This window comes from Lolium perenne, chromosome 2, assembly GCF_019359855.2.
Source record: "Lolium perenne isolate Kyuss_39 chromosome 2, Kyuss_2.0, whole genome shotgun sequence".
Classification (NCBI taxonomy): domain Eukaryota; kingdom Viridiplantae; phylum Streptophyta; class Magnoliopsida; order Poales; family Poaceae; genus Lolium; species Lolium perenne.
In genome coordinates, this window is record NC_067245.2 from 291564473 (window position 1) to 291586848 (window position 22376).

The following is a 22376-nucleotide window of genomic DNA, read 5'->3' on the forward strand; positions in this document are numbered from 1 at the left end:
TCTCCATCAAGCCAGGAGGTCTCAAATGTAACTATCTCCCCGGTTACACTTCATGCTAACCCATTGCCATTTGGATCGGCTAACCACTTCCTCCTGCAGACCGAAGAAACCTCTAGCGGAGACGTTGAGGAGGTGCTGATGCCGTCCGCCACGCTAGACCTAGCCACCTCGACGATCGCGGCTGACCAAGTGGCTGACCTAGCCAAGTCCACAGAAAAGCCGATTATCACTACATCGGCTGCTCCTCCTTCCTTGGGAGAGGTATACCCCCTTTCCTTGGCTCTATCACTTTCTTCGTTGTATGCTAAACTCGCTTTGTTTGCCTTGTCAGGGTTGTGATCTCTCGAGCTTGCTGACGTTCGATCCCGAATCCATCGAACCAACTACTTCCAAGGCAAGTGGAGAGCCCAGTCCTAGCACGGTCCATGGTCCACTCCAGCGTCTCAAGGATTTGCTCTCTTCCTCAATTGAGACCCTGATTGAAAATTCCGAGGAAGTCAAAGGCATCTTCGAAGATATCCAGCCCCATCTCCCTATGACACTGCAAGTGAAGCTCTGGCCAGCTGTTACTCTGTCGGTCTTCAAGTCAAGGGTGCAATCGGCTCGACAAAGGATTACTCTTCGCCACACCCAGCTTCCATTGAGAGCCGATATTGCAGACAAGTGTCAACGGCTCAACGAGAAGAAGGCTGCTTTGGACGCCAAGACGGACACTTCTGCCAATAGCGCCGAACTCGAGACCCTGCGCAAGGAACTGGAGAGCCTTGAAGAGAGGGTCAGGGTGACCAAGCAGCTTATCCAAGAGAAGGAAGCCCTTATTGCCCGTTCTCAAGAGGAAGCAAAGGGCCTCACAGCCGATCTGAAGACCGATCTGGCTGAAATTCGTACCTGACGATCGGTGGTGACGGGTAAAGACGGGGACGACGAGGCTGAGATCGCCGAGGTGGATCGCATCCGTGCTGACGCCCTTCACGCCCTCGGCGCGTTTCTTCAGTAGGGCCTTCAGAGACAAATGTTTCACTGAACTTGATCTTCTGAAGTCGATGACTCTGCTTCGGCTGTACTTGCTACTTTTTTTTTACTGGCCGATTTTCCATCGGCTCCTAATATTTTATTGCCCATGCGTCTGTCTACCTGATTATGTGCCCCCCCCCCGAGCCGAATCTGTCAGGTTACTACAGATATCGGCTCTGCGGTTATCGATAGGACTATACCTGAACATCGGCTCTGCAGTCAGGACTAATGCCGATTTCCTTGAGCTCGCAAGCCGATGTAAACCCATACCCCAGCCTTCCGTCACCTGTTAGAGTGACGCTGAACGCAGGCGAAGCGTATGGCAAGGATAATACGAGGCGATTGCTGGAATTGGCCCCTATCTTGATTGTATTGCTCAAAAGAGGCTTACATCTCGTTGTGCCAGCCGATGTCTCATCACCGGCTTTCCTTCGTTTGGGGCACCATACTCTCCTTTGTGGTCGACCCTCTTCGTCCAGGGTTCGTCGAACTTTTGCGGCCAGATCAGGCCGCACCTTCCTTAGCGCGTGCAGGTACTACCTTTCGGCTTCCTCTAAGCCACGCCGTCGCTGAACCCTACGCCTTTGGGAACGGCTGAGTCCATCAGGGCACCACCTTGGCCGGTGGCATCTGTCCTCTTCTCTTTCACAGTCATCTTTTAGCCCCTCGAGGTCTTCTTCCCGAGAGGAGTCAGCTTGCTTGTTCTTGGATAGGAGAGGCCCAAGCCGTTCAGTGAATACCATGTGAGCGGGTTCTGCGAAAAGAGCCAATGAGGTCGGCTTCGAGGATCGCTTTGACCTCGTCATACTTCTTCTTGAGCTCCTCGGTCAGATCCTCGTTCGTGACTGGGGTGCTGTCCGCCATCTCAGATGTAGAATGTGTTGCGGTCAGAAACCCACCGGCGAGCAACGACGGGCAACACAGGAGAGCCGGGAGCAACTTAGGGCTGCGGCTGGTGATACGTCTCCAACGTATCGATAATTTCTTATGTTCCATGCCACATTATTGATGTTATCTACATGTTTTATGCACACTTTATGTCATATTCGTGCATTTTCTGGAACTAACCTATTAACAAGATGCCGAAGTGCCGATTCTTTGTTCTTGCTGTTTTTGGTTTCAGAAATCCTAGTAACGAAATATTCTCGGAATTGGACGAAATCAACGCCCAGGGTCCTATTTTGCCACGAAGCTTCCAGAAGTCCGAAGAGGAGACGAAGAGGGGCCACGAGGGGGCCACACCCTAGGGCGGCGCGGCCCCCTTGGCCGCGCGGCCACGTGGTGTGGGGCCCTCGTGCCGCCTCTTGACCTGCCCTTCCGCCTACAAATAGCCTCCGTGACGAAACCCCCAGTACCGAGAGCCACGATACGGAAAACCTTACTGAGACGCCGCCGCCGCCGATCCCATCTCGGGGGATCCAGGAGATCGCCTCCGGCACCCTGCCGGAGAGGGGATTCATCTCCCGGAGGACTCTACGCCGCCATGGTCGCCTCCGGAGTGATGTGTGAGTAGTCTACCCCTGGACTATGGGTCCATAGCAGTAGCTAGATGGTTGTCTTCTCCCCATTGTGCTTCATTGTCGGATCTTGTGAGCTGCCTATCATGATCAAGATCATCTATCTGTAATTCTATATGTTGCGTTTGTTGGGATCCGATGAATAGAGAATACTTGTTATGTTGATTATCAAAGTTATATCTATGTGTTGTTTATGATCTTGCATGCTCTCCGTTACTAGTAGATGCTCGACCAAGTAGAGGCTTGTAACTCCAAGAGGGAGTATTTATGCTCGATAGTGGGTTCATGCCTGCATTGACACCTGGGACAGTGACAGAAAGTTCTAAGGTTGTGTTGTGTTGTTGCCACTAGGGATAAAACATTGATGCTATGTCTAAGGATTTAGTTGTTGATTACATTACGCACCATACTTAATGCAATTGTCTGTTGCTTTGCAACTTAATACTGGAGGGGGTTCGGATGATAACCTGAAGGTGGACTTTTTAGGCATAGATGCAGTTGGATGGCGGTCTATGTACTTTGTCGTAATGCCCAATTAAATCTCACTATACTCATCATGATATGTATGTGCATGGTCATGCCCTCTCTATTTGTCAATTGCCCAACTGTAATTTGTTCACCCAACATGCTGTTTATCTTATGGGAGAGACACCTCTAGTGAACTGTGGACCCCGGTCCAATTCTCTTTACTGAAATACAATCTACTGCAATCTTGTTCTCTTGTTTTACGCAAACAATCATCTTCCACACAATACGGTTAATCCTTTGTTACAGCAAGCCGGTGAGATTGACAACCTCACTGTTTCGTTGGGGCAAAGTACTTTGGTTGTGTTGTGCAGGTTCCACGTTGGCGCCGGAATCTCTGGTGTTGCGCCGCACTACATCCCGCCGCCATCAACCTTCAATGTGCTTCTTGGCTCCTACTGGTTCGATAACCTTGGTTTCATACTGAGGGAAACTTGCCGCTGTACGCATCACACCTTCCTCTTGGGGTTCCCAACGGACGCGTGTTGTACGCGTATCAAGCAGCTTTTTTTCTGGCGCCGTTGCCGGGGAGATCAAGACACGCTGCAAGGGGAGTCTCCACTTCCCAATCTCTTTACTTTGTTTTTGTCTTGCTTAGTTTTATTTACTACTTTGTTTGCTGCACTAAATCAAAATACAAAAAAATTAGTTGCTAGTTTTACTTTATTTGCTATCTTGTTTGCTATATCAAAAACACAAAAAAATTAGTTACTTGCATTTACTTTATCTAGTTTGCTTTATTTACTGTTGCTAAAATGAGTAATCCTGAAGTTGAAGTTCGTACGTTTAAGCAACAAGGGGGAGAATGTTTAAGAGATGCTTGGTATAGAATTAGTGATGTCCATAATAGGTGCACTAAGAAACACTCCACCACTATCTTACTCAGGAATTTTTATGTTGGTATCTCTAGCTGGAATAGGTATGTTCTTGATAGTCTCGCAAAAGGTAACTTCCTAAGTACTCCTGCATTAGAAGCTAGTTGCATTATTGAGAGTCTATTTGGAACACCTCCTGTTGATGAAGTTAAAACTAAAATCTCTCTTGAAGATGTTATGAAAAAATTGGAAACCATAGAGAAAAATTTCCCAAGCATTGAAGCTAAATTGGAAATATTATTTGATAAAGCTGATGAACTTGATAAATCCTTAGGAGAAATTGATGAAAGAATTAGTGTCCTAGGAACTTGTGCTATCCATGATGATCAAAGCAATAGGATTGATGAACTTGAAAAAGCTATGGGAACCTTGGGTTCAACATTTTCTTCTCTTAAATATAAGGAGAAAGCTTATGTGGGTAGGGAGCAAAAGTTTATGTATGTCTCTAAAGTGCCTAAACCAAAGAAGTATTATTATAGGCCTAAAATTGACAAAGCCCTTAGTGCCACTACGGATGGGGGAGCTCATAATAACGATGCACCACCCTTCGATAACACTTGATACACACTTTCTGCGCCTAGCTGAAAGGCGTTAAAGAAAAGCGCTTATGGGAGACAACCCATGTTTTTACCTACAGTACTTTGTTTTTATTTTGTGTCTTGGAAGTTGTTTACTACTGTAGCAACCTCTCCTTATCTTAGTTTTGTGTTTTGTTGTGCCAAGTAAAGTCTTTGATAGAAAAGTTCATACTAGATTTGGATTACTGCGCAGTTTCAGATTTCTTTGCTGTCACGAATTCCGACCTGCCTCTCTGTAGGTAGCTCAGAAAAATATGCCAATTTACGTGCGTGATCCTCAGATATGTACGCAACTTTCATTCAATTTGGGCATTTTCATTTGAGCAAGTCTGGTGCCATTTTAAAATTCGTCAATACGAACTGTTCTGTTTTGAAAGATTCTGCCTTTTATTTCGCATTGCCTCTTTTGCTATGTTGGATGAATTTCTTTGATCCACTAATGTCCAGTAGCTTTATGCAATGTCCAGAAGTGTTAAGAATGATTGTGTCACCTCTGAATATGTTAATTTTTATTGTGCACTAACCCTCTAATGAGTTGTTTCGAGTTTGGTGTGGAGGAAATTTTCAAGGATCAAGAGAGGAGTATGATGCAACATGATCAAGGAGAGTGAAAGCTCTAAGCTTGGGGATGCCCCAGTGGTTCACCCCTGCATATTCTAAGAAGACTCAAGCGTCTAAGCTTGGGGATGCCCAAGGCATCCCCTTCTTCATCGACAACATTATCAGGTTCCTCCCCTGAAACTATATTTTTATTCCATCACATCTTATGTGCTTTGCTTGGAGCGTCGGTTTGTTTTTGTTTTTTGTTTTGTTTGAATAAAATGGATCCTAGCATTCACTTTATGGGAGAGAGACACGCTCCGCTGTAGCATATGGACAAGTATGTCCTTAGTTTCTACTCATAGTATTCATGGCGAAGTTTCTTCTTCGTTAAATTGTTATATGGTTGGAATTGGAAAATGATACATGTAGTAATTGCTATAAATGTCTTGGGTAATGTGATACTTGGCAATTGTTGTGCTCATGTTTAAGCTCTTGCATCATATGCTTTGCACCCATTAATGAAGAAATACATAGAGCATGCTAAAATTTGGTTTGCATATTTGGTTTCTCTAAGGTCTAGATAATTTCTAGTATTGAGTTTGAACAACAAGGAAGATGGTGTAGAGTCTTATAATGTTTACAATATGTCTTTTATGTGAGTTTTGCTGCACCAGTTCATCCTTGTGTTTGTATCATATAAGCCTTGCTAGCCTAAACCTTGTATCGAGAGGGAATACTTCTCATGCATCCAAAATACTTGAGCCAACCACTATGCCATTTGTGTCCACCATACCTACCTACTACATGGTATTTTCCGCCATTCCAAAGTAAATTGCTTGAGTGCTACCTTTAAAATTCCATCATTCACCTTTGCAATATATAGCTCATGGGACAAATAGCTTAAAAACTATTGTGATATTGAATATGTAATTATGCACTTTATCTCTTATTAAGTTGCTTGTTGTGCGATAACCATGTTCACTGGGGACGCCATCAACTACTCTTGGTTGAATTTCATGTGAGTTGCTATGCATGTTCGTCTTGTCTGAAGTAAGAGTGATCTACCACCTTATGGTTAAGCATGCATATTGTTAGAGAAGAACATTGGGCCGCTAACTAAAGCCATGATCCATGGTGGAAGTTTCAGTTTTGGACATATATCCTCAATCTCAAATGAGAAAATTATTAATTGTTGTTACATGCTTATGCATAAAAGAGGAGTCCATTATCTGTTGTCTATGTTGTCCCGGTATGGATGTCTAAGTTGAAGAATAATCAATAGCGAGAAATCCAATGCGAGCTTTCTCCTTAGACCTTTGTACAGGCGGCATAGAGGTACCCCATTGTGACACTTGGTTAAAACATGTGCATTGTGATGATCCGGTAGTCCAAGCTAATTAGGACAAGGTGCGGACACTATTAGTATACTATGCATGAGGCTTGCAACTTGTAAGATATAATTTACATGATACATATGCTTTATTACTACCGTTGACAAAATTGTTTCATGTTTTCAAAATCAAAGCTCTAGCACAAATATAGCAATCGATGCTTTTCCTCTATGGAGGACCATTCTTTTACCTTTATTGTTGAGTCAGTTCACCTATTTCTCTCCACCTCAAGAAGCAAACACTTGTGTGAACTGTGCATTGATTCCTACATACTTGCATATTGCACTTATTATATTACTCTATGTTGACAATATCCATGAGATATACATGTTATAAGTTGAAAGCAACCGCTGAAACTTAATCTTCTTTTGTGTTGCTTCAACACCTTTACTATGAATTATTGCTTTATGAGTTAACTCTTATGCAAGACTTATTGATGTTTGTCTTGAAGTGCTATTCATGAAAAGTCCTTGCTATATGATTCACTTGTTTACTCATGTCATATACATTGTTTTGATCGCTGCATTCACTACATATGCTTTACAAATAGTATGATCAAGGTTATGATGGCATGTCACTCCAGAAATTATCTGTGTTATCGTTTTACCTGCTCGGGACGAGCAGAACTAAGGGCTGCGGCTGGTGATACGTCTCCAACGTATCGATAATTTCTTATGTTCCATGCCACATTATTGATGTTATCTACATGTTTTATGCACACTTTATGTCATATTCGTGCATTTTCTGGAACTAACCTATTAACAAGATGCCGAAGTGCCAGTTGCTGTTTTCTGCTGTTTTTGGTTTCAGAAATCCTAGTAACGAAATATTCTCGGAATTGGACGAAATCAACGCCCAGGGTCCTATTTTGCCACGAAGCTTCCAGAAGTCCGAAGAGGAGACGAAGAGGGGCCACGAGGGGGCCACACCCTAGGGCGGCGCGGCCCCCCCTTGGCCGCGCGGCCCTGTGGTGTGGGGCCCTCGTGCCGCCTCTTGACCTGCCCTTCCGCCTACAAATAGCCTCCGTGACGAAACCCCTAGGACGGAGAGCCACGATACAGAAAACCATCGAGACGCCGCCGCCGCCGATCCCATCTCGGGGGATCCAGAGATCACCTCCGGCACTTCGCCGGAGAGGGGATTCATCTCCCCGGAGGACTCTACGCCGCCATGGTCGCCTCCGGAGTGATGTGTGAGTAGTCTACCCCTGGACTATGGGTCCATAGCAGTAGCTAGATGGTTGTCTTCTCCCCATTGTGCTTCATTGTCGGATCTTGTGAGCTGCCTATCATGATCAAGATCATCTATCTGTAATTCTATATGTTGCGTTTGTTGGGATCCGATGAATAGAGAATACTTGTTATGTTGATTATCAAAGTTATATCTATGTGTTGTTTATGATCTTGCATGCTCTCCGTTACTAGTAGATGCTCTGGCCAAGTAGATGCTTGTAACTCCAAGAGGGAGTATTTATGCTCGATAGTGGGTTCATGCCTGCATTGACACACAGGACAGTGTGAAAGTTCTAAGGTTGTGTTGTGCTGTTGCCACTAGGGATAAAACATTGATGCTATGTCTAAGGATGTAGTTGTTGATTACATTACGCACCATACTTAATGCAATTGTCTGTTGCTTTGCAACTTAATACTGGAGGGGGTTCGGATGATAACCTGAAGGTGGACTTTTTAGGCATAGATGCAGTTGGATGGCGGTCTATGTACTTTGTCGTAATGCCCAATTAAATCTCACTATACTCATCATGATATGTATGTGCATGGTCATGCCCTCTCTATTTGTCAATTGCCCAACTGTAATTTGTTCACCCAACATGCTGTTTATCTTATGGGAGAGACACCTCTAGTGAACTGTGGACCCCGGTCCAATTCTCTTTACTGAAATACAATCTACTGCAATACTGTTCTACTGTTTTCTGCAAACAATCATCTTCCACACAATACGGTTAATCCTTTGTTACAGCAAGCCGGTGAGATTGACAACCTCACTGTTTCGTTGGGGCAAAGTACTTTGGTTGTGTTGTGCAGGTTCCATGTTGGCGCCCGAATCTCTGGTGTTGCGCCGCACTACATCCCGCCGCCATCAACCTTCAACGTGCTTCTTGGCTCCTACTGGTTCGATAACCTTGGTTTCATACTAAGGGAAACTTGCCGCTGTACGCATCACACCTTCCTCTTGGGGTTCCCAACGGACGCGTGTTGTACGCGTATCAAGCAGCTGGCCCTGGTCCCTCCGAGCGACGGCCCGCAAAGACTCCGGCACGCACGTCCGATGCTGGTGCAAGGGCGTGCCACCTGACCTATACCTGGTCAGGAAGGTGATGGAGATGCCTCGCTTAGTTTCCTGCATGGCATACACGTAAACATTAAATACGAGCCTCGATCGGCTCTCAGGTTGTCCTGTGAATCGGCTCAAGGAGCCGATCCACCCATGATTCGTACGAGGTGTACGAATATATGGTGGTCCTGCTTGATCAAGATAAAGCTAAAACGATCTACGACGATTTAGGGTTTTCACCGCATAATCGGAACGTCCTACTCGTGATTGGGCCTCGCGGCCGCGCACGGTGATCGTAAGCCGATCCTAGACAGGGCCTAAAAACCAACACGAGGTTGATCCCCGGAACGTCCTGTCTAGGGCTAGCAAACTACACCCTACGCGCCGCTGGATCCTCCAACCCTTTGTAAGGCCTAACTATGCAGATATTAAACTAATCCTTGAAGAACAAGGAGCAACCATAACGGATCGGATCTACTAAATAAAGATCAAGCGGGGTGCCGCCCCTACGCCTAAGATAGGCGTAAGGGCCGCTAGATGTCTAAGGGTTGCACTACGACAGCATATGATACGAAGAACAATGCTAACCCTAACACATCTAAGATAACTACGTTGCTCGCCATCAAAAAGGCTTCAGTACGAGCAACGCATGAACAGCGAATAAACTTGTACTGCCTAGATCGCAAGATGCGATCTAGGCAGCATGATGCTTACCCGGAAGAAACCCTCAAGACAAGGGAGTTGGCGATGCGCCTAGATTGATTTGTGATGAACGTGATTGTTGTTTATTTCATAAACCCTAGATACATATTTATAGTCCGTAGACTTTCTAACGTGGGAATAATCCCAACCGTGCACGAGACAAACTCTAACTAACCGACACGTATCCTACTATATTACAGATACACGGGCCAACTAGCCCAAACTTTGCATATAAAGGCCGATTCACGTATTTCTTCCATGTATATTCTTCAAGCCCATCTTGATCGCGGCCCACCTCTGACTCGGTCAAATTCTAGTGATAACACATGCCCCCCTGATTTTGGAATTGATAATTCCAAAATCACTCTGCTTTTTCTTCGTCGGGTCATGTCGTGGCAGAACCGTCGCAGTATCCTTCATCATGATGCCTTGCCTTCTCAACTTCTCCGCGTGACCTGGCAGTTTTTTTTTGTTAAGCACCACTTCCTCGGAAACTGCTGTGGCATTGAATTTCCACTATATCCCCCTTTTATTTAACCGCTCCAAATAGTTCGCTTCCGCATCCCCTTCGCATTAGCACTCCAAAAGCCCTCCTGCGCCACCATGTCTTCTTCCTCCTCTGCTTCATCGGATCTTTCCACCCAGTCCTCCTCTTCCCGCGAGCCGACGCTGGAGCAGAACCCGGAGGAGGTCCATGCGGCCAACACCCGCTGTGCCATCGAGGCCGGGGAGGAATCCAGCCATGATTTCTCCGTCTGGTCTGAGGACGACAAGTCCCTGACCGACGGGGAAAGTGACCTCCGCTTCCTCGCCGACGGGGAAACGGAGGAGGAGAGCGATGACGATCGCTTCTCCTGCGACGACTTCACCTCTCCCGAGGAGGAGGAGGAGGAGGAGGAGAAGGAGGAGGAGGAGGACGACACCTCCTCCGACGAGCCGCCGGCCAAACGCTTCTGCCCCTGGCCGGGGAACCTCAGCGACTTCGACAGCGACGACGATGATGCTGACGAGGAGGATGAGGACAATGAGGGCCCGGCCGGCGGCCGCTGGAGCAGCGACGACGAGCCCGCCGGGAGTAGCGCCGACAGCGGCGACGATGGCGACGACGAGGGCAGCGACGGCCCATAGATAGGACCATTAGCATAGGATCAGTAGTAGTAGATGGGGCAATGTATCCCCTAGTACTTCCTTTTGGGAGCAATCAGCTCTTTATGTAAGAAATCTTGCTTATCAATGAAGAATTTCCCCAATTTGATTTTGCCGATTTTCCTTGAGCCAATTTAGCCGATTTCCCCTCATACGGATTTTGCCGATTTGTCCACTTAGCCAATGCTTAATGAGCCGATAGCAATGCATCGGTCCTTTACAATCCATCCTTCAATTCTTCAACTGATGACCTTGAGATCTGGTGGATAATGTGGAGTCTTCAAGAGAGCCTTTAAATTCTTCCCACCAGGCCCAATGATCTTCTTCTGCAAGAACTCCCATTTTTGAAGAAGGTTGCAATGAAGGATCAGCTGATGATGCCCCAATCGGCTCCTAAAACAGAGCATCTACCGGGCCAGCTGCCCCCCGAGCCTCAGCCAAGGCGAGAATACTGGTGAGGATGCACAGATCAGACAAAAGGCTTTGAACTCAGGTAATTCTGAGACAGCCACCCTGCCGATTCAGCCGCTCTTGACCCCATCGATTGCCTCTTCCTCTGTTGAAAGCCGATATTGCAGACGAAACACCAACGGCTTAACGAGCAAAAGGCCGCCTTGTACGCCAAAACTGACTTCTGACAGTCCTGCTGCAATCGGCTCATTGCAGCTGAGGAAGCTCTCACTGTTTGCCCCCTCGAGGAAGTAGAGGGCCTCACAGATGAACTGGACTCGGTGAAAATCCGCGTCTTGAACACGCAGCAGGTAGATCCCGTGTAATTGTACTAGAGTCGATGGCTGTGCATCGGCTTCGTTTCTTAGTTCTAAAGTCGATGTCCTTGCATCGGCTGTATATCATGAATTTTTTTTTTACTGGCTGATTTTTCCTATCGGCCCCCAATATTTCACTGCACACATGTTCATCTGCACATGTTCATCTGATTAGGTGCCCCCCGAGCCGAATCTGTCAGGGAACTGCAGATATCGGCTCTGTAGTTAACCAAGGCACATGTATTTGCACGTCGGCTCCGGTAGGACCAATGTTGATTTTTCCTAACTCATCAGTCGACGTAAAACCGCTGCCCAGTAGATCGATGTTGAACCCAAGCAGAACATGTGGTGAGGATAATTTTGGCCGATTGCTGGAATCGGCCTCCATATTGATCGAAGCGCTCAATGAAGGTTTTGTAATGTTCCTTCATAGATCTTTGGGGCCGATCCCCAGGATCGGCCTCGCCACGTTTGCTCATCGGTTTGTTCTTGCTACACGGTCAGGCCGGTGGATAAGACCAGCCTAACCCTGCCCTTCGTCACGTCGATGCACTCGCAGTCGTCCAAATTGATACCTGAGAGTGGCTCTTGGCCTGCTGTTTCCCAAGCGTTCATGCCAGCCGTTGAAATCTCGGCTGAGTCATCGGCCTGGACGACCTCTACCTCATCTCCATCCCACTGTATTACGCATTGGTGCATCGTGGAGGGAATGCAACAGTTGGCATGGATCCAATCTCTTCCTAGCAGAACAGCATAGGTGCTCTTGCTATCGACGATGAAGAACGTCGTAGGGATAGTTTTCCTTCCTACGGTCAGATCCACGTTCAGAACACCTTGTGCGTCAGACGCTTGGCCATTGAAATCGCTCAATGTCACGTTGGTCTTGATCAGATCCGAGCTAGAGCGTCCCAACCGACGTAGCATAGAGTATGGCATAATGTTGACTGCCGCTCCGGTGTCCACCAACATCTTGTTGACAGGCCTCCCATCGATATAACCTCGCAAGTACAGGGCCTTCAGATGTCTGTAGCTTCTTCTCGTGGCTTCTCAAAGATAACCGGCCGTGGGCCGCAGTCAAGTTGTGCCACAGGTGCCTCGTCTAATCCTGGAGCACTGAACTCCGTAGGAAGGATGAACACCATGTTTGTGCCAACCGATGTTTCATCATCGGCTTTCCTTTGCTTGGGGCGCCACTCCATTTTTTGTGGTCGACCCTCTTCATCCAGGGTTCGCTGAATCTTCGCGGCCAGATCAGGCCGCGCCTTCCTTAGCGTGTGCAGGTATAACCTTTCGGCTTCCTCCAAGCCGCGCAGTCGCTGAACCCTACGCTTTTGGGAGCGGCTGAGTCCATCAGGGCACCACCTTGGCCGGTGGTACCTGTCTTCTTCTTCTTCATCGTCTTCCAAATCCTCGAGATCTTCCACCCGAGGGGACTCAGCGTGCTTGCTTCGAGGTGGGAGAGGCCCTAGACGTTTGAACACGGACACGTTAGCTACATCCTTCCTCTTCTGTCTACATTCTGGGCAGTTGCCGATTGTAGGCAATCGGCTCATTCCTAAATCCCAGCAGTGTCTGAAGAAGGGGCAGTCCCAGTGCCTATCCTCGTCGTCTTGCTTCCTCGATTCTTCCTTGGCACGGCGCTCGTACTCCTCCTCATCGCGATCATGCCGACGATGTCTCCTGGCGTCCCTAGCCAGACGGTCTCTATCATCATCGTCGCTGGATCGTCGGCGTCGGCTATATTGACTCACGTACTTGTTGAGGAGGTGATCGGAGAGAGGTCGCTGATATCTTACATTCTTTACTTCTCCCTCTGTGGTGTAGCGCTTGCCATCGTGACGGAGCCGATCGCGTGGAGCGGCCTCCTTTGTGTCCTTGCTACGAGAGCAGCTGCCCTCATCTCCATCCTTGCCAGAGTGGTGTCCAGGTCCTACCATGTTGATGTTGAACGAGAATCCTGGCTGGCAACCTTCAGGGTAAGTGCACTCCACCATGTTAACGGCGGGGAAGGGGTGGGTGTCGACCTTCATGGCGTACTGGTTAAAAATCAGACGTCCTTGTTCTATCGCCATTTGGATCTGCTGACGCCACACCCTGCAGTCGTTGGTGGCATGGGAGAACGAGTTATGCCATTTGCAGTATGGCTTTCCGTTCAGCTCCTGTACCGTGGGGATTTTGAGGCCTTCGGGTAACTTCAACTGCTTCTCCTTGAGTAAGAGGTCGAAGATTTGCTCAGTTTTAGTCACGTCAAAATCGAACCCTCTGGGCGGACCTGGTGGCTTAACCCATTTGCAGGACACGGTGGTTGCCCCCCGAGTCCATTCAGCCACTGCTACTTCTTGATCTCCCGCAGAGTCTTCGTCTTCATCTGCCTCAACCAGGACTACCGCACGCTTGAATTTGTCCTGGTACAAGTCCGGGTGGCGCTGTTCATATAACGACAGTTTCTGAACCATGTGCGCCAGTGAAGGGTAGTCTGCTTGGGAGGCCATGTCCTTGATTGGTGATGCAAGGCCCACCACCGCCAACTCGATCGCTTCCTTTTCGGTCACACGAGCCGAATAACATCGGTTCCTAAGATTTCTGAAGCGCTGGATGTATTCTGCCACAGTTTCTCCACGCTTCTGACGTATTTGTGCTAGATCGGCAAGGCCAGACTCGGAAGCCTCTGAGTGATACTGCATGTGGAACTGTTCTTCCAACTGCTTCCAAGTCCGGATCGAGTCTGGCGGCAACGAAGTGTACCACCCGAAAGCCGATCCTGTGAGGGACTGTGCGAAGAACCTCACACGTAGCTCATCTGCTGCTGAGATCGTGCCCAGCTGTGCCAAGTATCGACTCACATGCTCGATGGAGCTGGAACCATCTGATCCATTGAACTTGGAGAAATCAGGGAGCCGATATTTGGGTGGTAGCGGGATCAACTCGTACTCGTTGGGGTACGGCTTGGAATAGCCGATTGTCCTCCTTTTCGGCACCATGCCGAACTGGTCTCTCAGTATGGTACTGATTTGATCCGCGGTGCTGGCTCCAGGAGTCGAACTCTGAAGATTCGCCGGGGTGGCGTACTTAGCCAGCCATGCTTGCTTTTCCAGCTCTGAGCCAACTGCAGGAGCTGAGCTCTGGAGGTTTGTTGGAGTGACGTACTTAGCTAGCCACGTCTGCTTCTCAAGATCTGTCGCTGAAGTTCCTCCTGCTTTTCCAGAAGTCCCTGTTGTTGCGGCCTGGTTTGTGAGCACCCAGTTACCGCAGTCTGGCACGTATGTGCACGTGTATCCGTGAGGGATCTCCTTAGGCGCCTCATGCAAGAACTGGTAGTCACTAGGGTCACCACCGATCTTGTAGACGACGAATGCCGGTGAATTCGGCACTTCTGGTGCTGCCAATGCGAACGGCAGCGGTGGACGGGACTGGAGTGGCATCTCTCCTTGGTATGTCCCGAGAGCTGGTCCTGACGGAGAGTACTGGTGCCTCATGATTTCCTGGATCACCCGAAGAGCAACACGCTCCAAAGTGTTCACCAGGTTCTCAGAGTGGCGGTGTAGCGAATGAGCTACCATGAAGTTAATCTCCTGACGCAGGGACCTGGTGCGTTCTTCGGACGGGGCGGACAGGTCCACTCCATCGAGCGCGCCTTCAGGTGAGAACCCTTTCCACCTGATGCCATGTGAATGGGTTCTGTGAAAAGAGCCGATGAGGTCGGCTTCGAGGATCGCTTTGACCTCGTCATACTTCTTCTTGAGCTCCTCGGTCAGATCCTCGTACGTGACTGGGGTGCCATCCGCCATCTCAGATATAGATGGCGATGTGGTTGATGTCGAAGATTGTCCCACCGGGCGTGCCAGAATGTGTTGCGGTCAGAAACCCACCGGCGAGCAATGACGGGCAACACAGGAGAGCCGGGAGCAACTTAGGGCTGCGGCTGGCCCTGGTCCCTCCGAGCGACGGCCCGCAAAGACTCCGGCACGCACGTCCGATGCTGGTGCAAGGGCGTGCCACCTGACCTATACCTGGTCAGGAAGGTGATGGAGATGCCTCGCTTAGTTTCCTGCATGGCATACACGTAAACATTAAATACGAGCCTCGATCGGCTGTCAGGTTGTCCTGTGAATCGGCTCAAAGAGCCGATCCACCAATGATTCGCACGAGGTGTACGAATATATGGTGGTCCTGCTTGATCAAGATAAAGCTAACACAATCTACGACGATTTAGGGTTTTCACCGCATAATCGGAACGTCCTACTCGTGATTGAGCCTCGCGGCCGCGCACGGTGATCGTAAGCCGATCCTAGACAGGGCCTAAAAACCAACACGAGGTTGATCCCCGGAACATCCTGTCTAGGGCTAGCAAACTACACCCTACGCGCCGCTGGATCCTCCAACCCTTTGTAAGGCCTAACTATGCAGATATTAAACTAATCCTTGAAGAATAAGGAGCAACCATAACGGATCGGATCTACTAAATAAAGATCAAGCGGGGTGCCGCCCCTACGCCTAAGATAGGCGTAAGGGCGGCTAGATGTCTAAGGGTTGCACTACGATAGCATATGATACGAAGAACAATCTAACCCTAACACATCTAAGATAACTACGTTGCTCGCCATCAAAAAGGCTTTAGTACGAGCAACGCATGAACAGCGAATAAACTTGTACTGCCTAGATCGCAAGATGCGATCTAGGCAGCATGATGCTTACCCGGAAGAAACCCTCGAGACAAGGGAGTTGGCGATGCGCCTAGATTGATTTGTGGTGAACGTGATTGTTGTTTATTTCATAAACCCTAGATACATATTTATAGTCCGTAGACTTTCTAACGTGGGAATAATCCCAACCGTGCACAAGCCAAACTCTAACTAACCGACACGTAATCTACTATATTACAGATACACGGGCAATACTAGCCCAAACTTTGCATATAAGGCCGATTCACGTATATTCTTCCATGTACATTCTTCAAGCCCATCTTGATCGCGGCCCACCTCTGACTCGGTCAAATTCTGGTGATAACACATGCCCCCCTGGTTTTGGAATTGATAATTCCAAAATCACTCTACTTTTCCTCGTCGGGTCATGTCGTGGCAGAACAGAACCGTCGCAGTATTCTCCATCATGAAGCCTTCCCTTCTCAACTTCTCTGCAAGATTTGATAGCTTTAGCACCACTTCCTTGGAAACTGCAATGGCATTAAATCTCCATTAGGCTCCCCCTTATTTAACTGTGCCGATTGATTCGCTTTTTTATCCCCCTCCTCTGTTCTAGCTATCGGCACCGAAAAGCCCTCTTTCCCTGTAGCAATGTCTTCTTCTTTCTCCGTCTCCTCCGGCCTCTCTTTCCAATCTTCTTCCTCGAGTGAGCCGATGTCAGAGCCCGAGTGGGACTTCGACTTCATGTCAGATGGCGACATGCCCCTGACTGATGGGGAGGGCGACCTCCAGTTCCTCATTGAAGGGGAACTGGAGAGCGAGAGCGAGGATGACCTCCACCCATGGAGGAACCCCACTTCCTCCGATAAGGAGGAAGAGGAAGACGAGGAGGAAGAGGAAGAAGAGGAGGAAGATGACTCCTCCTCCTCCGCTGGGTACCCGCCGGCGAAGCGCTTCCGTGCTTGGGCAGACAGTGAAGATGACGATGATGACGAAGAGGAAGAAGCTCCGGCCGCAGGCTGGGGCAGCAGTGACGAGGAGTTCTCCGGAAGCAGCGCCGGCGGCAGCTACGACGCTGACGACGAGGGCAGCGAGGATTAGTAAAATAGGATCAGTAGTACACAAGCAATCGGCTCTTCTTTTGTTCCCCTTTTCTTGAGCAATCGGCTCTTCATTGTAAAAAACCCTCCTTTTATTAATGAAGAAGTATTTCCAGTCAACTTTTTGCCGATAGTCAAAGTCAAATGATCTCCCAAAAGAGCCGATGGCATCGCATCGGTCTCTACCATAAAAACACGAGTAAGGTCGACCTAGCCGCCCCTCCAAACGGTAACCTGCGACCTCCGTCTGAGAAAGCAAACTCAGATCCCCAAATCGCCGCCTGAGCAGTTCCAACTCATGGCCACCTGCATCCCAGATCTCGACCGCGCCGCCCCCAACTCTACAGCGCATCCAATGGCGGAATCATCCAATACCAATGCCATGGTCTCCGATCTGAAGGTAATCCTTAACCTCCTCTGGCCATTCGAATCGACGTTAGGATTAATAAACACCTGAATTAATGTTTTGTTCCGTTATTAATTTAGGTTTCAGACATCCTACTGCCACATCCTTCTCTCGCAAATTCTATGTGCCTCGGTCCTCGTTCTTCCGAGAGTCCTGCCCTCTTAATTTCATGCGAAGCTAACAGAATCCCCTTCGTGAATCAGAACTTAGATCTGACTTCCTGGGCCGACCGCTGCGAGCCTGGCCTAATCCTCCTGAGGGTTGGGTGGCATGGTACAATAGAGTATCCAAAACCCATTATGCCACCTGGGAAACCATAGGGATAGCCGATGCCTTGTCATTATCATTGTCTCCCCTTGAGAAGAATGAAAATATTCTGAAAACCATCGGCTACTTCTGGTCTGACGCACTGAACTGCTTCATGTTTGGCCATGGCCCTATGACACCAACTCTGCTGGATGTGGCCATGATCACAGGCCTAGACATTGCATCCCCAAGCCCTTCTGCATTCAAACTGCCGAAAGTCCCTTTCACCCTTTCTTCTAAAAAAGAGTGTACCAGCTGGGGTGCCTACCTCAATCGTTATATGAAAACCAAGGGCCCTGTGACAGAGAGAGAACACACAGCCTTCCTGAACTTCTGGTTGGAGCACTTCGTATTCTGTGGCCCATCACTTGCCCCTACCAAGAATTACCTTTCCCTGGCCTATGAACTTGCCAAAGGCACCCAACTTGGCCTAGGCAAACTGTTTCTTGGAGAGGTCTATCGATCTCTTCAACTGATGTCTGTCAAACTGTTCTCTCAGAAGACAGTTAAAACTGGCGGCCCCTGGTGGTCAAATTCTGGTGATAACACAAGCACAGCACCACGGAGTTCCATGGTGTGGTTCCTCGTAAAAAGGCAAACTCTCTAGGCAGCATTAAACTTCTCGTGGCCTTCGGCGATGTTAATAATTTCCACGAAGAGATGATCACGTTTGAGTTGGTGCCCTTAAAGAGCTCCTACCATGTTATTTTCGGCAGGCCCACCTACCACAAGGTTCACGCAAGGGCGTGCTACATCTACAACAAGCTCAAGATTTCGGGTCCTAACTGTATGATTACCGTATCCGGAGACTACAAGAAAACTCGAGACTGCGAGGAGGGCGAAGCCGCCTTTGCAGAATCTGTGATATCTGGAGAGGAGCTGCAAGGCTACAAGGCCGCGGTGGATCAAAAGGAGATGCATACCACCAAGAAGCAGATCTCCGAACAGAAGACCTCGTTAAAGGCCGCGATAGACACCAAGAAGGTTGACCTCGTTGTAGGCGACGCCACCAAGCAAGTGTCTGTCGGAGCTGGCCTAGAACCCAAATAGGAAGGCGCACTCGTCGAGTTCCTTAGAGCTAACATGGATATCTTTGCATGGAAACCTTTTGACATGTCTGGAGTACCAAGGGAACTCGCCGAGCACTACCTCAACATAAATCCAGGTGCAAAACCGGTGAAACAAGCTATGCGTCGCTTCGAAGATAAGAAGCGTCACGCCATAGGGATGGAATTGGCAAAGTTACTAGAGGTAGGATTTGTAATAGAAGTTATCCATACTGATTGGGTCGCAAACCCCGTCCTTATACCCAAAAAGAATTCTGAAATACTAAGAATGTGCATCGATTACTCCGGCTTGAATAAGCATTGTCCGAAGGATCCGTTCCCTTCGCCGCGTGATGGCGTGTACAGCACACGTCCGTTGGGAACCCCAAGAGGAAGGTGTGATGCAGACAGTAGCAAGTTTTCCCTCAGAAAGAAACCAAGGTTTATCGAACCAGGAGGAGCCAAGAAGCACGTCGAAGGTTGATGGCGGCGGGATGTAGTGCGGCGCAACACCAGGGATTCTGGCGCCAACGTGGAACCTGCACAACACAACCAAAGTACTTTGCCCCAACGAAACAGTGAGGTTGTCAATCTCACCGGCTTGCTGTAACAAAGGATTAACCGTATTGTGTGGAAGATGATTGTTTGCAGAAAACAGTAGAACAAGTATTGCAGTAGATTGTATTTGATGTAAAGAATAGGACCGGGGTCCATAGTTCACTAGAGGTGTCTCTCCCATAAGATAAATAGCATGTTGGGTGAACAAATTACAGTCGGGCAATTGACAAATAGAGAGGGCATGACAATGCACATACATGATATGATAAGTATTGTTGTGAGATTTAATTGGGCATTACGACAAAGTACATAGACCGCTATCCAGCATGTATCTATGCCTAAAAAGTCCACCTTCAGGTTATCATCCGAACCCCTTCCAGTATTAAGTTGCAAAACAATAGACAATTGCATTAAGTATGGTGCGTAATGTAATCAATAACTACATCCTCGGACATAGCATCAATGTTTTATCCCTAGTGGCAACAGCACATCCACAACCTTAGAACTTTCTGTCACTGTCCCAGATTTAATGGAGGCATGAACCCACTATCGAGCATAAATACTCCCTCTTGGAGTTAAGAGTAAAAACTTGGCCAGAGCCTCTACTAATAACGGAGAGCATGCAAGATCATAAACAACACATAGGTAATAGATTGATAATCAACATAACATAGTATTCTCTATCCATCGGATCCCGACAAACACAACATATAGAATTACAGATAGATGATCTTGATCATGTTAGGCAGCTCACAAGATCCAACAATGAAGCACATAAGGAGAAGACAACCATCTAGCTACTGCTATGGACCCATAGTCCAGGGGTGAACTACTCACTCATCACTCCGGAGGCGATCATGGCGATGAAGAGTCCTCCGGGAGATGATTCCCCTCTCCGGCAGGGTGCCGGAGGCGATCTCCTGAATCCCCCGAGATGGGATTGGCGGCGGCGGCGTCTCAGTAAGGTTTTCCGTATCGTGGCTCTCGGTACTGGGGGTTTCGCGACGGAGGCTTTAAGTAGGCGAAAGGGTAGGTCAGGAGGCGACGCGAGGGGCCCACACCATAGGCCGGCACGGCCAGGGCCTGGGCCGCGCCGCCACCTCGTGGCCCCACTTCGACTCTCCCTCGGACTTCTGGAAGCTTCGTGGCAAAATAGGACCCTGGGCGTTGATTTCGTCCAATTCCGAGAATATTTCCTTTGTAGGATTTCTGAAACCAAAAACAGTAGAAAACAGCAACTGGCTCTTCGGCATCTTGTTAATAGGTTAGTGCCGGAAAATGCATAAATACGACATATAATGTGTATAAAACATGTAGATATCATCAATAATGTGGCATGGAACATAAGAAATTATCGATACGTTGGAGACGTATCAGCATCCCCAAGCTTAGTTCCTGCTCGTCCCGAGCAGGTAAACGATAACAAAGATAATTTCTGGAGTGACTTGCCATCATAACCTTGATCATACTATTGTAAGCATATGTAATGAATGCAGCGATCAAAACAATGGTAATGACATGAGTAAACAAATGAATCATAAAGCAAAGACTTTTCAAGAATAGTACTTCAAGACAAGCATCAATAAGTCTTGCATAAGAGTTAACTCATAAAGCAATAAATCAAAGTAAAGGTATTGAAGCAACACAAAGGAAGATTAAGTTTCAGCGGTTGCTTTCAACTTATAACATGTATATCTCATGGATATTGTCAATGTAAAGTAATATAACAAGTGCAATATGCAAGTATGTAGGAATCAATGCACAGTTCACACAAGTGTTTGCTTCTTGAGGTGGAGAGAGATAGGTGAACTGACTCAACATAAAAGTAAAAGAAAGGTCCTTCAAAGAGGAAAGCATCGATTGCTATATTTGTGCTAGAGCTTTTATTTTGAAAACATGAAACAATTTTGTCAACGGTAGTAATAAAGCATATGTATCATGTAAATTATATCTTACAAGTTGCAAGCCTCATGCATAGTGTACTAATAGTGCCCGCACCTTGTCCTAATTAGCTTGGACTACCGGATCATCGCAATACACATGTTTTAACCAAGTGTCACAATGGGGTACCTCCATGCCGCCTGTACAAAGGTCTAAGGGGAAAGCTCGCATTTTGGATTTCTCGATTTTGATTATTCTCAACTTAGACATCCATACCGGGACAACATGGACAACAGATAATGGACTCCTCTTTAATGCATAAGCATGTAGCAACAATTAGTGTTCTCATATGAGATTGAGGATATATGTCCAAAACTGAAACTTCCACCATGATTCATGGCTTTAGTTAGCGGCCCAATGTTCTTCTCTAACAATATGCATGCTCTAACCATTAAAGTGGTAGATTTCTCTTACTTCAGACAAGACGGACATGCATAGCAACTCACATGATATTCAACAAAGAGTAGTTGATGGCGTCCCCAGGAACATGGTTATCGCACAACAAGCAACTTAATAAGAGATAAAGTGCATAAGTACATATTCAATACCACAATAGTTTTTAAGGCTATTTTGTCCCATGAGCTATATATTGCAAAGGCAAATGATGGAAATTTAAAGGTAGCACTCAAGCAATTTACTTTGGAATGGCGGAGAAATACCATGTAGTAGGTAGGTATGGTGGACACAAATGGCATAGTGGTTGGCTCAAGGATTTTGGATGCATGAGAAGTATTCCCTCTCGATACAAGGTTTAGGCTAGCAAGGTTATTTGAAACAAACACAAGGATGAACCGGTGCAGCAAAACTCACATAAAAGACATATTGTAAACATTATAAGACTTTACACCGTCTTCCTTGTTGTTCAAAACTCAATACTAGAAATTATCTAGACTTTAGAGAGACCAAATATGCAAACCAAATTTAGCAAGCTCTAGGTGTTTCTTCATTAATGGGTGCAAAGTATATGATGCAAGAGCTTAAACATGAGCACAACAATTGCCAAGTATCAAATTATTCAAGACATTT